This window comes from Mustela nigripes, chromosome 4 (genome assembly GCF_022355385.1).
Source record: "Mustela nigripes isolate SB6536 chromosome 4, MUSNIG.SB6536, whole genome shotgun sequence".
NCBI lineage: Eukaryota > Metazoa > Chordata > Mammalia > Carnivora > Mustelidae > Mustela > Mustela nigripes.
Genome location: NC_081560.1, coordinates 153,715,436 through 153,730,543, shown reverse-complemented (window position 1 = coordinate 153,730,543; position 15,108 = coordinate 153,715,436). Strand labels below are relative to the sequence as shown.

The 15,108-nt window shown below is 40.1% G+C and overlaps 1 pseudogene; it reads left to right on the top strand.

The window, feature by feature from the left end:
- The first annotated feature begins 11,626 nt into the window (after positions 1 to 11,626).
- On the top strand, positions 11,627 to 12,646 carry LOC132016456 (eukaryotic translation initiation factor 2A-like; annotated as a pseudogene).
- The last annotated feature ends 2,462 nt before the right edge of the window (positions 12,647 to 15,108 follow it).

Here is a 15,108-nt window from a genome sequence, read left to right as displayed (position 1 = left end):
GGTCTACATGACCAGCAGGTCCTTGCCACTTGGTCCCCAAACCCCATCTCATCACCTCTCTCCCTTCTATCCTATCATTCTGCTCATTGCTTACTTAGGCCCACTCACAATTGTCTCCTTGCTGACATCCCAAGAATGCTCCCAGCTCAAGGGCTTGGGGCTGGCTGTTTCTCCTGTATATTCTTCCCCCAACTATCTAACAGACTTTCTGTCTCACCTTCTGTTCTTTGCTCAAACACTACATTCTCAGTGAGTACCTTCTCCGGTTCCCCAGTTCTCTTTATCTCTTCTCCCTGATTGCTTTTCTCTCCAAAACTCACTACCACCTGACACACATTATATTTTCCTCATTTATGTCTTTATACTATGTCTTCCAAAATTAGAAAGCAAGTCTTCATGAGGAAAAGATTTTGGTCTATGTTGTTCATTGTTGCATTTCTAGCCCATGGGAGCTTTAAAAAAATGTGGAAGGAAGGTAGTAAGAGAGAAGAATGAGCATATATTCAACAAGTCACTGAATGAGGACCCATAAAATGGTCCCAGGGATAAAGTTCTGGTCATGGACAAAGCACAGTGTAAGACGGAGCTCAGAGGGCAAGGACCAGGCAGAAGGAAAATGGCATTTTTCTTGGTGTGAATCTGCCTTGTTCTCATCCCTCCAATGTGAGTATCTCCCATCAAAGTTCTGTGAGCATCCAGCTAGCACCAAAAGGTGCTACCTGCTACCTGCTGGGTTATTAGGAAAGTGCTCTGGAAAGGGGGCCAGAAGACCCTGGGCCAGTCATGGCCACATGGGATCTGAGATTTTCCTACTGTGGAACAGGAAGGATGGTCTCTCTCAAGTTTCTTAGAACTCCGCTACCATAGACATTAGAAGTCTAAAATTCTTCAGGAACTTGATTTTATATGTATAAGTAAGATAGTTCTATTTGAAAGGAGGACTCCAGGGAGATGAAGCAAATTCACTGCATTCAAGACACACTTTGGTAGTACTCTCTTGCTGTTAGCATCCAACAGGAAAAAGATCACTGTGTCAGACCAACAGGACAGATTCATGGATCCTTTGCCAAAGGTGGGATACATTTTCTACATTTCCATGTGATTTCTTAGTTAATCAGGGATCACTGACAACAAATCCTCCAGGGAGACACTGAAGCATAGAAAGATCCAGAAAGTGTTCAGTCGGATGGAGTATGCACGCAGCTAATTCAACCTCCTGCATCTGGGCCTAACTCAAGTGAACTCTTGGATTTGTGAGGTATGGCCTTCCAAGATGTGGTGCTGTTTCAGAAAAAAAGATAGAGAGAGAGATTGCCACAACTCAAAAATTTAAAAAATAATAATAAAGAATAAATAAATAAATAAATAAATTGCCACAATTCTTTGTTTTTCTTCACCAACTGTGGTCTAAATATAAGGGGCCTTTGGAAGACAGCAGGAATGACAGATAAGTACCAGGTGGAGACAATTAACTCAATGTCCTATCAGCCCTGGTGGCTCCAGGGCCAGGCACTCCATCTCCATCCACCAAACCATTATGATGGATAAGGGAAACCTATCCTCAAAAGACAGACACTTGAGATTCTTTGAGATTCTAGGTCATGCCCTTGTGTCACCTTTTAAGAAGAACCAGCTTGAGGCCAAAGGGTCTTCTTTGAAATTAAGTTCCCTACCCAAATGGGACTCTCTCGGATCCCTCTGGGCTGTGACCAGAGTTTTCATTTAATAGGGAACAGAATTAGATGACCATGGTGTGAGGTTTGAGTGCTGTCATTGTTCCAACTTATAGGGATTGACATCATGCCCAGAGAAGACAGCTCATTGCCTTTGGACATCCTTACAGTTAACATGATTCACCCACGTTGTTGGCCTCCACAACTTAGCTTTCTGATGTTCCCTCAGAGAGGCATAGCATGTGGACCCCCTCCAAAAACCTGACTGAGAAGCCACAACTTCTGTGTCCCAAGATGAAACTCCCCCAGGATCCCAGAAGATTCACAGAAGAGCAGTAGAACTCTGCACTTATTAGCTGTGGACCACTTAAGATAAGAAGGCATTCTAAGTTCAGCGGAGATGCATAATAGAATAGTCAAGTAAGAGGGACTACAGCGCAGAAAAAGAAACAAAATTTTACCTAATTTAATCAACAAACTAAAGAAAAAAAATCACTGCAGAATACAAAATAGTAAACAAAATGGAAGAAATTAATTGCTCTGTATCAGTATTTGAAATCAATGTAAGTGAGCTGAATTTCCTTATCTCAATGTAAAGACATGGGATGAGATAAAAATTGAGTAGTAAACTGCCTAGGAGAATTACATGAAAAATAAAATGACCAAAAAAAAAAAAAAAAAACCCCACAAATAAATAAATAAAATGACGAAAAGCTATTTCCACAATGATGGAGTAGATACATTTATACCTATTCTTCCTGCTGAGTATAGCCTGAAAACCCAGACATCATTAAACAAACATAGACTGAAAAGTAAAGAGAAAAAGGAAGACTGTCTAGGAACCCTAGAACTCAAAGAAAGATATGGTGATGAGCTCTTTGGGTTTTCTTTTGGCCTCATATATCCCAGCCTGGGTGCTAGAGAAGGTAGCAACCTGGAAATGTCAGTAAGTACAGACAAGAATAGCCTGTTTTCTGTAGCCGGAGGACCAGAATTGGGGCAGCCTAATAAGACAGAAAAGTGGACAATAGCCATTCTACTCCAGCCAAAACCACAGAAACCCTCCTCATCCCCACCAGCAATGGTTGAGCAGAGAGCCTACACTTCCACTCTTCCTGGGGTAGAAGAAGATTCGCCCCAGGCCTCTCCAAGATGGTGGCAAAGTAGAACAGCCTGGAATTTCATCTTTACTGAGCAGTATGAGTCCCTCCCCACTCCCAATGTCAGTGGACACCCCTCAGGAACCTGAACTTCAACACCTACCCAGCAGTATTGAGGCACCCTTCCCACTCATGGCTGGGATGGTATCAGAGGAGGCTCGCAAAAACACAAGTTTAACAAGTATCTAGAGTCTCATAACATAGTAGCTAAAGTGCTCAGGATTCAAATATATCCATATCTAAGAAGACCTCAACTTGAGCAAAAAAAGACAATAAACATTGACATCAAAATGACACAGAAGTTGGCATAGTCTGACAAGAATTTCAGAAAAGCCATCATAGAAATCCTTCAAATAGGAATCATGAAGAACTTTGAAACAAATGAAAAAAAAAAAAAAAACCCAAAGATATAAAAAACAAAATGGAAATTTTACAACTGGAAAATACAAAAACAGAAATAAAAATGTAGTAGATGGTCACAAACAGCAAAATGTAAAAGATAGAGGAGAAAAATCAGTGAACATGAAAATAAAACAGAAATGATCCATTGTGAACAACAGAAAGAAAATACATTAAAAATGTGGAAATGGATTCAGGGACATGTGGAATTATAACTAAAGAACTAATATTTTTGTCATTAGGGTCCCAGAAAGAGGAGAAAAGGGGTGAGGCTGAAAAACTATTCCCCCCAGAATGGCAGGAAATTTCCTACATTTGGAGAAAAGCATATAAAGTTACATATTCAAGAAGCTGAGCAAACCTCAAACAGAATCAAACCAAAGAAATCCACAACAATATATATCATAGTAAAATTTCTGAAAACCAAAAACAAGGGAAAAGAGCAGCCAAAGAGAAAGGATCGGTTAGTGGTAGAAGAAAAAGCAATGCAAATGAGTAGTGGGTTTCTTATCAGAAACCATCAAGGCCAGAAGGAAGTGGCACATTTTCCAAGGACTGAAAGGAAAGAACTGTGAATTCTGAGCTGTGAAATGTGAAAATATCCTTCAGGAGGAAGGGGAAATCAAGACATTCTCAGATAAAGGAAAACCATGAATATATGTCACCAGCAGACCTTTCATAAAAGAATGACAATAAATTTCACTAAACACAAAGGAAATGATAAAAGAAGGAATATGGGAACATCAGGAAGAAAAAACAGAAAAAGCAAAAATATTAATAACCAAAATATACTTTCCTTCTCCTTTTTAATTTATTAAATTATGATTGACAAAGCAAAATTTGTAATGATGTCTATCTAATGCAGCTCTCGGTGTATGTAAAGGCCATAAAGAGAAGAAAAGTCTCTAAACGTCACTCAAACTACTAAAATTTCAACACCTAGACTGAAAAGGTATGTGTGTATAACACTCAGGCGATTTGTAAATACAAAGAAAAACAAAAAGTAGAGCTTTCAGAAAAGAAAAAATAAAATGGCAGACCTAAGCCCTCATATATTTACAATGATTATAAATGCAAATGGTCTAAACACACTACCAACCAATCAATCAATCAATCCTAGAATAAGTGAGTTCAGCAAGGTTAAAAGAAAAAAAAATTAACACACGAAAATCAACTCTATTTCTATATGTTGGCAATGAACATGTAGAAACCAAAATCCCAAACACAATACACTTTACAATAGCCCCTCCTTAAAATGAGACCCTTTGATATGAATCTAACAAATCATGTGCAGGACTTGTATTCTGAAAACTGTCAGGCACAAATGAAATAAATAAAAACTGATCTAAATAAACGGAGAGACACATTGTGTTCATGGATTGAGAGACTCATAGTAAAGATGTCAATTCTCTCCAAATTGCAAAGCAAGGTTAATGAAATTCCTATCAAAACTCCAGCAAGAATTTTTTGTAGCTACAGACAAACATATTTGAAAATGTACAGGAAACAGAAAGAAGCTAAAACAACTAAAACAATTTTTAAAACAAAGAAGAGAGAGGGAGAATTTACATATGATAGAGTTTTACTTGTCAAGACTGTGTTGTATTTTCACAAGATCAGTGGAACAGGATAAAAAGCCAAAAGACAGGCTCGCAGGTAACAGATTTTTGACAAAAATTGAAAAACAGTTCAGTAGAGGGAGGAAAGTCTACAACAAATGCTTCTGGAGTAATTGGACAGCCACAGGCAAAAATATGAACCTCAACATAACCTCACTCCTTACACAAATTTAGCTCAAAATGCATCATAAATGTAAATGGAAATCTAAAACCATAAAATGTTTAGAAGGTAACCTAGGAAAAAGATCACTGTCTAGATCTTAGTGAAGACTTCTCAGACCTGACATCGAAAGCATGATCCAAAAAACAAAAACAAACAAACAAACAATAAACTCGACTTCATCAAAATCAAATATTTTTGCTCTGTGAAAAAAAGACCCTATAAAGAGGATGAAAAGACAAGCAACAGACTGGAGAAAGTATTTTCAAATCACATATCTGGCAAAGGTTTCATATCCAGAATTTATAAAGAACTCTGAAAACTCAACATTAATAATAATTTTTAGAGTTCCAGATAACATATTTAAAAAACTAAACATACTCTTAACATATAACACAGTCATTTTATTACTCCCAGGCATTTATCCCAATGAAATGAAAACTGATGTCCACACAAAGACTATACATGACCGTTCACAGCAGCTTTATTTGGAATAGTTAAAAACTGGAAACAACCCAAATGTCTTTCAGCCAGTCAGGGTCAAACACACTATAGAACACCCATTCCATGGAACACTACCCAGAGGAAAAAAAAAATGAACTAAATGATACATAGACAATGCAGCAAATGCAGATGGATCTCAAGAGCATTGTGAAACAAAATGAACCCCCCAAATGCAAATGCTGTATGATTCCATTTACGTAGTATTATTGAAATAACAAAATTATAGAAATGGAAAATAGTGGCTGCCAGAGGTTAGAAATGGTACAGCAGTGGGGAGTAGATGACAAGAGAAGTTTAGTGTGAAGATGATATTGTCGTGATGAACTAGGTCTGTCTCTTGAATGATGTGGTGGTTCCATGAATCTACAATGTGGCAAAATGGCATAGAACCACACACATGTGTTGTACCAAGGTCTATATCCTGATCTTGATTATGTAAGATGTGACCATTAGGGGATACTGGATGAAGGGTTCAGAGAACCTAAATGTATTATCTTTGCAACTTCCAGTGAATTTATAATCAATTTCAAAATAAAAAGTCAAAAAATACACAAAATAAAAAACACAATAGAGATGGGATGAAAATGAAGGATGGGTAATGATAAGTGAATTTTAACACAAAAGAAGTAAGGTTGGTCTATATTGAAACTAGATAAAGTGAAATTCAAGGGCAAAAACTTTAAGTTGAGACAATTAATGATAAATCACCAATAATAAAAGACATGTTCCATAGGCACCTGGGTGACTCAGTTGTTGGGCATCTGCCTTCAGCTCAGGTCATGATCGCAGGATCCTGGGATCGAGGCCCACATCGGGCTCTCTGCTCAGCAGGAAGCCTGCTTTCCCTCTCCCCCTCCCCCTGCTTGTGTACCCTCTCTCACTGTATCTCTCTCTGTCAAATAAATAAATAAAGTCTTAAAAAAAAAAAAGATATGCTCCATAATGTCTAACCATCATTAATCTTTTCATACCAAACAACCCAGGAGTAAAATAAATAAGTAAATAAAATAAAACTTCATGGAAATACTTTTAAAGCCTTTAAAAAGCAGCTCAATCAGAGCATAAGATTTTTAATTTATTTCTTTTAGTCCAGATACAGAAGATTTTAATAACATAATCAGAGAGCTTGATTTTGTGAACATATAGAAAGGTGTTTGCTACAGCCCTAAGGGAATTATTTTTTCTTATCCCATATTTTCATATTTATAAAAGCAAAACATATAATAAAATATAAATACTCAATGAATTTCCAGAAGCAGAGGGTATACAAGTGTTTTAAAAATCATTATTCAGTAAAACCAAATACTACCAAAAGATGATAAAAATATCCATTTGAAAACTTAAAGAGGAATTATATATAGGCTAGATTACCTATAATGCAATGAAAAGGAAACTTTCATATCAGTAACTGTGTTCTACACCTAAAATCATTTTCAAAGACACTGCTTGGTTTTGGATATTTTTATAGTGTTAAAACGCAAACTAACAATAACTGAACCAACCAGAGAATTAAAATTCTGTATTGATGTAAACAAAATCTGGAAGGGAACCCACAAAACTCTCCCAACTGTCTCTGTGGAGGCAGCTGAGGTTGAAACCAATAGTTGACAACAACTTTAGCTAATCTATAATGTTTGAAGTTCAACCCTGGCTGCACCCATTATTTATGTGACAAATCCATAGTTTTATAAAATTAAGAAAAAAGTAATTCATAAACACATCACATGCATAATTTGGGAATTTAAAAAAATAAGACTAAACAAAAACTTATGAATAATAAGTACAGGTGAAATCAGTCACGGTCGTGTTGAATGCCGTAGCTATGGAGCCTAGTGTGTGTCCTTCGTCTCCGTCCATGCTCACAGTTTTCCTTGACTCTAGTAACTTGATGATCCACGTAAACAAACAAGGGAGCTGTGTGCAGTGCTAAAGGAAGAGTGGTTGCATTTGGAAAGCTCTACCTGGCTTCAAAGCCCAGCTCTGACACTTAGCAGTTTTGTGGCCGTACAAGTCACTTAAGCTCTCTTAGCTTTGATTTGTTTTGTTTGCTTCCATTAGGATAAGAACACTTTGCAGAGTGGCTCTGAGGTTGAACCGTAACCATTTATATAAAATCATAGGGTATATATTTGCACACATATACGTGAACACATCTGTACATACATGTATGGAGAATTAGATGGATGGATGATAGACAGACAGACCTACATCTGTCTCTCTTTCTTCTCTAGAGCTATATATACATATGCTTAAAAATATGCACCAAATGTGGGTTCTAGAATATTAATCATGATTATCTTAGGTAGGGTGAATTCTGGTGGTGTTTACTTTCTTTATAGAAGAAAACAGAACCAGAGTTGTCTGGTTATCCCCGTGTCCTCTGGACAAGACTTCTTGATGCCCCTCAGGCTCCCAGGAAGCTGTCATTTGTCCTAAAGGTACTAAAGAGTAGGAGACGCTCTAGGGACAGACGAGTATACTTTATATTGAGGCCGCTTGAGTGACACTCAGAACTGTCCCTGAGAAATGAGGCATTTTATTTTCCCACATGGGAGGCCATGTCAGAGACATTCATACTGTAATTTCTAAATACCTCGAAGGCAATCTGGGACTGTAGCCAAGTCAGTCCCAGCTGGCTGGAGGCCAGCTTCCCCAGGGTATTCTTAGAACCTCTGAGTCCTCAGGCCCTGGTATCCCTTATGGCCCAGAACCAGAAAGGCTGGACTGCCTTCCCAGTCCCTATAACAGTACAGTCCAGAGGTTATGCTCAGGGCAAGAGAAAGAGATCAGGCACCTGGCAAATAAGATCAGGTCCCTTTTGAACTGAAAAGAAAATCCTGTCTTTCTGCAGGTCCCTAAGATGTGGAAAAACCCCAGCAGCCTCTACTGACACAATCAATACAGGACTTAAAAGTCAGTTGTCAATCAAAAGCTTTCATATCAAATCTTGTTCAAAGGAGGACAAATATCTCACAAAGAATATACGGCTTGTTTGAGGAGACTATAGTTAATCTAGCAAGCAGATGGGCTGTGGAGCAGAAATGGAACCTCTCTGGAAGGGAAATGGGGGAACAGATCGCATGGCAGGAGACTGGGGCTTGGTTTTCTGGAACACGGACCACCAGGCAATTAGAATCAGCCAGCCCCTCAGTAACCAGGAACTGGACTGTCACATGGAATGAGGAATAAGATAACACCTGCAAGAAAATGTCCATTTAAAAGCCTAAACCCTGTATTAGAGTGAGGGTGATCATTCCTCAGAGAGAGAGAGAGAGAGAGAGAGAGTGTGTGTGTATGCACATGTGCATATACCCACTATATACACAAAATTTTTGACTCATTTTTTTCCACTTACAAGTAGATTTTAACCATCCTTCCCATTGCAAAGATACAGACATAGCTCATCCTGCCTCAACCTCTAGGAAAATTACGAGTTTACTGCATGGCTGAGTCATTGGTTGGTATTTCCTGGTTTATGGTATAGACTAGAGTCAGCAGAGGTTCCCGTGCCCTGATCACTCAGGTTCAGAGCCTGCAAGCACACCTTCCTTCTCCTCTGCCCCTGAGCCTGGGCAAAGGAAGCTCAGCAGGTCATTAGCGGGGTCCCAAGGTCTTCCATTCCAACTCGGCTTTCTGCATGGCCCCCAACACTCCCAGCTCTGCCACTCTAAACTGGGCGGACCTTCCCTCCCAGTGTGGAATCCTGGAAATTGGAAATTACTTTTTCCAATGCCATTGGCTTCCTATCACCCAAAGCTTCCTTTGTATCTCAGGATGATTTATGGCACCATTTCCAATACTTCAATCCCTTTGCAAACTTTTCTCAATTTCTTCACTGCAAGGTCAACATATGGGCCTAGCTCACCCTTGTGAAACTAGAAAACATGCATTCTAAAGCAAGATGGGGTGGGATGCCTGGGTGGCTCAGTTGGTTAAGCAGCTGCCTTCTGCTCAGGTCATGATACCAGCATCCTGGGATCGAGTCCCACATCAGGCTCCTTGCTCAGCGGGGAGCCTGCTTCTCCCTCTGCCTCTGCCTGCCATTCTGTCTGCCTGTGCTTGCTCTCTTTCCCTCTCTCTCTCTGATAAATAAATAAAATCTTAAAAAAAAAAAAAAGCAAGATGGGAAGACCAAGGGCTTAGTCAAAGATTCATGCCCTCAGGTTGCCGTGGTGGGGGCTCACGGGGTTAAGCGACTGACTGAAGTCATAATATCAGGGCTCAGCGTGGCGTCTGATAGAGATTCATTCTCTCTGTCTCTCTCTCTCTCAAAATAAATACATAAAATATATAAAAAAGAAAAAAACTCATACCCATGCCAGACTCTGATGTAACTGGAGAATCTTAAGGACAGGGGTAGCAGAAAGAGCAGAGGGTAGAGGTGGGCACATTCATTCAATAATATTTGCAGAGCACCTTCTGGGTACCACGGTTCTGCCCAGTGACAGGGGATGAGTTGAGAGGAACAGCCAGGTGCCAGGAGGTGCCAGACTTTGCATGGCCCATTTCTTCTGTCAGTGTCCTTGACAGTCAGTGTCCTTGACCTGAGCTCGTTGTGCCATGGACAGCGGGAGCCACCCTGGTCTGCCCTTATGGAGCAGGAAGAATAGCCACAGAGGTGAAGCACCTGGCCAGAAAAAAAAAGCTCTGACAAGCACAAAATTCCAGTAAAACCCAATTTTTAAATAAAGTTATCAGATCAGAAATCCAAACAGTGAGCACTTAAGAGCAGGGAGGTGCATAAAATAAGAAAATGCTGTACTCGGCACTTTTTCGGATGGGTGAGAGTTATGGCCGTGGTGCTTTTAGTGCCTGGGAAGGGTTATAAATAGCCAAGGAAAAGGGATTTTCCCATATGCTCTTTCAAATACGCACAAACACACACACACACATTCACATTTTAACGCCGTACTGTATTTTTCAGACGGTTTCAAATTTAAAACAAATGAGTGACTCAGATGGAGATATTGAATGTGCCAAGTTTTAACCCGCAATGAGTTACACCAAAGGAGCTAAAAGCATGAATGTGTGAATCAGCCTCAGGACACAAACCAGGACTCTGACCCTTGGAGGAGAGAGGGTTCCCATGGAGAAGCCTTGTCTCACTAATTGCACAGAGCACCTGACCACAGGATTATGAATCCTGACCTTTCCGGGTATGCCCAGATGGCTCCTTCCATGGGCAATGCGGGATGCCCAGTGGTGGAGAGGAGGGGCTCTGGAAATTCAGCAGATCATTCTTTTGTTTTGCTCTAAACCACAGAGAAGGAAAATTAGATCTTTCTCTCCAGATTCAGGGCCCCCCATTTTCTTTCCATTAAAAAAAAAAAAATCAAACAGAGATATTTCAGGATTCCATAGTCATGATGTCTTGACTACCTACAAATGATTAATCCTTGTCCTGGCAGTGATCAAAGGAAATCTGTTTCTAAACAATGCTGCCACATGAACAGAATCAATAAGAAAGAGCTGGAAAAGGTGTTCTCCTACCCGGGGGGTGCAACACACACTCAGAGGACATTTATAGCAAGATGAACAATAGAAATATGCATTTCTCCATCCATTTGTTTATTTATTCTTCATTCAATAGCAATTTACTGAGTGTGCTGGGCACTAAGGGCTAGGGTAGGGACAAAAATGAATGCATTTCACAAATACATATGGAACACCTACAATGTGCCAGGCTCTGTATCAGGGTCTGGAGATCAGTGATGAGTAAGAACAGCAAGCTCCCTTCCCTTACGGAGCCTGCATTTTGCTGGGGAAAGACAGAGAGTGAACAGACACATAACTAAGCAAGATAATGACCAGGAAGGAAATAATGACCATGAAGGGGAAGGAGGTAGACATTATCTAGGGAAGGCCAATCTGAATGGATTGTAATTCCACTAAAACTTGAAGGTTCACAAGGCAGAAGTTGCATAAAGAGCCAGGATGAGCATTTCAGCCTAGGGAAAGGCAGAAAGGGGGAAAGGCCATGGTGTGTTCAGAGCACTGAAGGGACCACATACTGATATCTTCCATGTTAGCCAGATACTAGACTCAGCAGCCGTGGAATGATTTATGACATGAAGGGACATCGAAAAATGAATATAACTTTTCCAGGAGAAGATGGAAGCATCTATGTCCTTCTTGACAGATGAGGGTATAGCTCCGGTGGTGGTGATGTTCCAAAGCCCCAGGGTAAGTTCCTCTGGGGTTGATAAGGTTAGGATACTGAGGAAGGAAAAGTAAGGCTATGTTGCAATAATTAGAATGGATTCTACAAGCAAGGCACTGCCTACCACAGACAACAACTGTTATATTACCTTGCCTCAGAGGAAGAAAATGCTAGAATTGACTCAATTACCAAAACATAACCCCGTTTATGGTGAAATTTAGAATTCTAGTTCTACTGAGTTTTATGCTATTTATGGTTCTATGCCTGCCAAAGGAATGATTTTCAACTTGAAATGTGATCCTGTGTTTGACCGCGGAGCTGGTGCTCTAATGTCTAACTTATTTAGTCCTCATGGCCATATATTAAAGGATAGCTGGGTTGAAAAACCTGGCGAACAAATGCAATCATGGAATGTTAAAAAATACAAACCTATTTCTAAGCCAGCAGCCTCTGATCCTACACATTTTGCTTGGTGCCCAGATGGGAAGCACATTTTAACGGCTACGCACGCTCCCAGGTCGGGTGCTAATAATGGGTACAAGCTTTGGCACTAGGCCAGCCCTATGCTGGCAGCCATTTTTTTGGCTAGGCTATTGCCAGCAAAAACAATAGCTTACTAAGCCGTTAAAAGTGAAGTACCCGACAAAGAATCTAAATTTGTAGCGATTGATGGACTCTCGGCTTTAAAAAATAAACCAATCACCATTTTCAAGCTCTTGGAGGAGACACCACTGTTGAATTAGAGATCACAACCAGGAAATGATAAGCCATTGTCAAAAGCAGCTCTTAAAAATCAAAGGCAATATGAAGCTAAGAAAACTCCAAAGCAGGAAGCAAGAAATGACAAGAACCAAGATTTGGCACCTTCCCTGACCCACAGAGCACACCCCGAAATAATGCGTGTCTCCATTCACATCTGGAGACCTGAGAAGGATGAAAAATTCAAGAACCAAAGACCTGAAAGCAACTGAACCTTGAAAGAACAATCAGCAAGAGAAGCACAGCTAGAAAAACTCTAAGTTGGAGAAATTTAAAGAGATGTCATTCTTCTCCAGGAACAGGAAGATTCGAAATTGGTTACTGTAAAGACTGACAGAAAGCAGATTGTTAGCCTAAAGCAGTGGAAATGTGTCTTGTGTCTTAAACCAAGTGCCTGAATTTCATCTGCCCATCCCTTTCCCATGTTGTCTACTACTCATTGGTAACTCAACCATATTCTAAGCTTTGGAATATATGTGAAATTAGTTAATAATGTCCATGAAATAGAGAAAAGAGATGTAAATTTCATAGTTAAGCTCAACAGACTGAAAATCAAACATTGTTATTCAGTGTCATTTACCATACAAATGAGTAAAGGCATTTTAAAGTTAAAAAAAAATGTAACACATTAGACTAGATAAAAGAAGTCAGTGCAAAACAAGCAAGATATACAAAAGTTCATTTCTGGGAGTGCCTGGGTGCCTCAGTTGGTAAAGTGTCTAATCCTTGATTTCAGCTCTGGGTTCTTTTATTTAGTCTAATGTGTTACAGATTTTTATTTATTTGTCAGAGAGAGAGAGAGAGAGAGGAGCGAGAGTGAGCACAGGCAGACAGAGTGGCAGGCAGAGTCAGAGGGAGAAGCAGGCTCCCTGCGGAGCAAGGAGCCCTATGTGGGACTCGATCCCAGGATGCTGGGATCATGACCTGAGCCAAAGGCAGCTGCTTAACCAACTGAGGCACCCAGGCGTCCTTCAGCTCTGGGTTCTTAGCAAAAGAAATCTCCAGTCTCCTGTGTGGGTGACAGAGGTGGCTCCAAGTGAAAAAATGAAAAAGTGAGTGCTCTCTTCCAAAAAGCTGGGGAAAACACTGTTGCTGCTGTAGGTTCTAACATATTAAACTTTTCTTTTCTTCCATGATGTGAACTATTCTGAGATCATATAGGGAGAATGGATTTAAAATTTTATTGTCATTAATTACGTGAAAAATCAAGCCTAGTGTTATATTAATATTTAATACTCCTGTATTTCTTTGGCTAAGCATTACTCTCCATATCCCAAGTCTTCCTCAATCTAATTATCCATATTTTTATTTACTTTACTGAAATAGATTTTCCAGAAATTATTTATTTTTTTATTTCTTTTCTGTGTTCCAGAATTCATTGTTTATTACCACACCCAGTGTTCCATGCAATACGTGCCCTCCATAATACCCACCAGCACGCTCATCCAACCTCCCACTCCTATCCCCTCCAAAAACCCTCAGTTTGTTTCTCAGAGTGCAGCCTCTCATGGTTCATCTCCCCCTCCAATTTCCCCCAACTCCCTTCTCCTCTCCATCTCCCCATGTCCTCCGTGCTATTCCTTATGCTCCACAAATAAGCAAAACCATATGATAATTGACTCTCTCTGCTTGACTTATTTCACTCAGCATAATCTCTTCCAGTCCTGTCCATGTTGATACAAAAGTTGAGTATTCATCCTTTATGATGGGGGCATAATATTCCATAGTATATATGGACCAAATCTTCTTTATTCATTCATCTGTTGAAGGGCATCTTGGTTCTTTCTACAGTTTGGCAACTGTGGCCATTGCTGCTATGAACATTGGGATACAGATGGCCCTTCTTTTCACGACATCTATATCTTTGGGGTAAATACCCAGTAGTGCAATTGCAGGGTCATAGGGAAACTCTATTTTTTTTTTAAAGATTTATTTATTTATTTGACAGACAGAGATGACAAGTAGGCAGAGAGGCAGACAGAAAGAGGAGGAAGCAGGCTCCCTGCTGAGCACAGAGCCCAATGCGGGGCTCGATCCCAGGACCCTGGGATCATGACCTGAGCCGAAAGCAGAGGCTTTAACCCACTGAGCCACCCAGGTGCCCCCAGGGAAACTCTATTTTTAATTTCTTAAGGAATCCCCACACTGTTCTCCAAAGTGGCTGCACCAACTTGCATTCCCACCAACGGTGCAAGAGGATTCCCCTTTCTCCACATCTTCTCCAACACTTGTTGTTTACTGTCTTGTTAATTTTGGCCATTCTAACTGGTGTAAGGTGGTATCTCAATGTGGTTTTGATGTGACTCTCCCTGATAGCTAGTGATGATGAACATTTTTCCATGTATCTATTAGCCATTTGTATGTCTTCCTTGGAGACTGTCTGTTCATGTCTTCCGGCCACTTTTTGATGTGATTATCTGTTTTGTGTGTATTGGGTTTGAGGAGCTCTTTATAGATCTTGAATATCAGCCTTTTGTCTGTACTGTCATTTGTGAATATCTTTTCCCATTCCGTGGGTTGCCTCTTTGTTTTGTTGACTGTTTCCTTTGCTGTGCAGAAGGTTTTGATCTTGATAAAGTCCCAAAAGTTCATTTTCGCTTTTGTTTCCTCTGCCTTTGGAGACATATCTTGAAAGAAGTTGCTGTGGCCGTGTTTCCAGAAATTTGATAGAGCT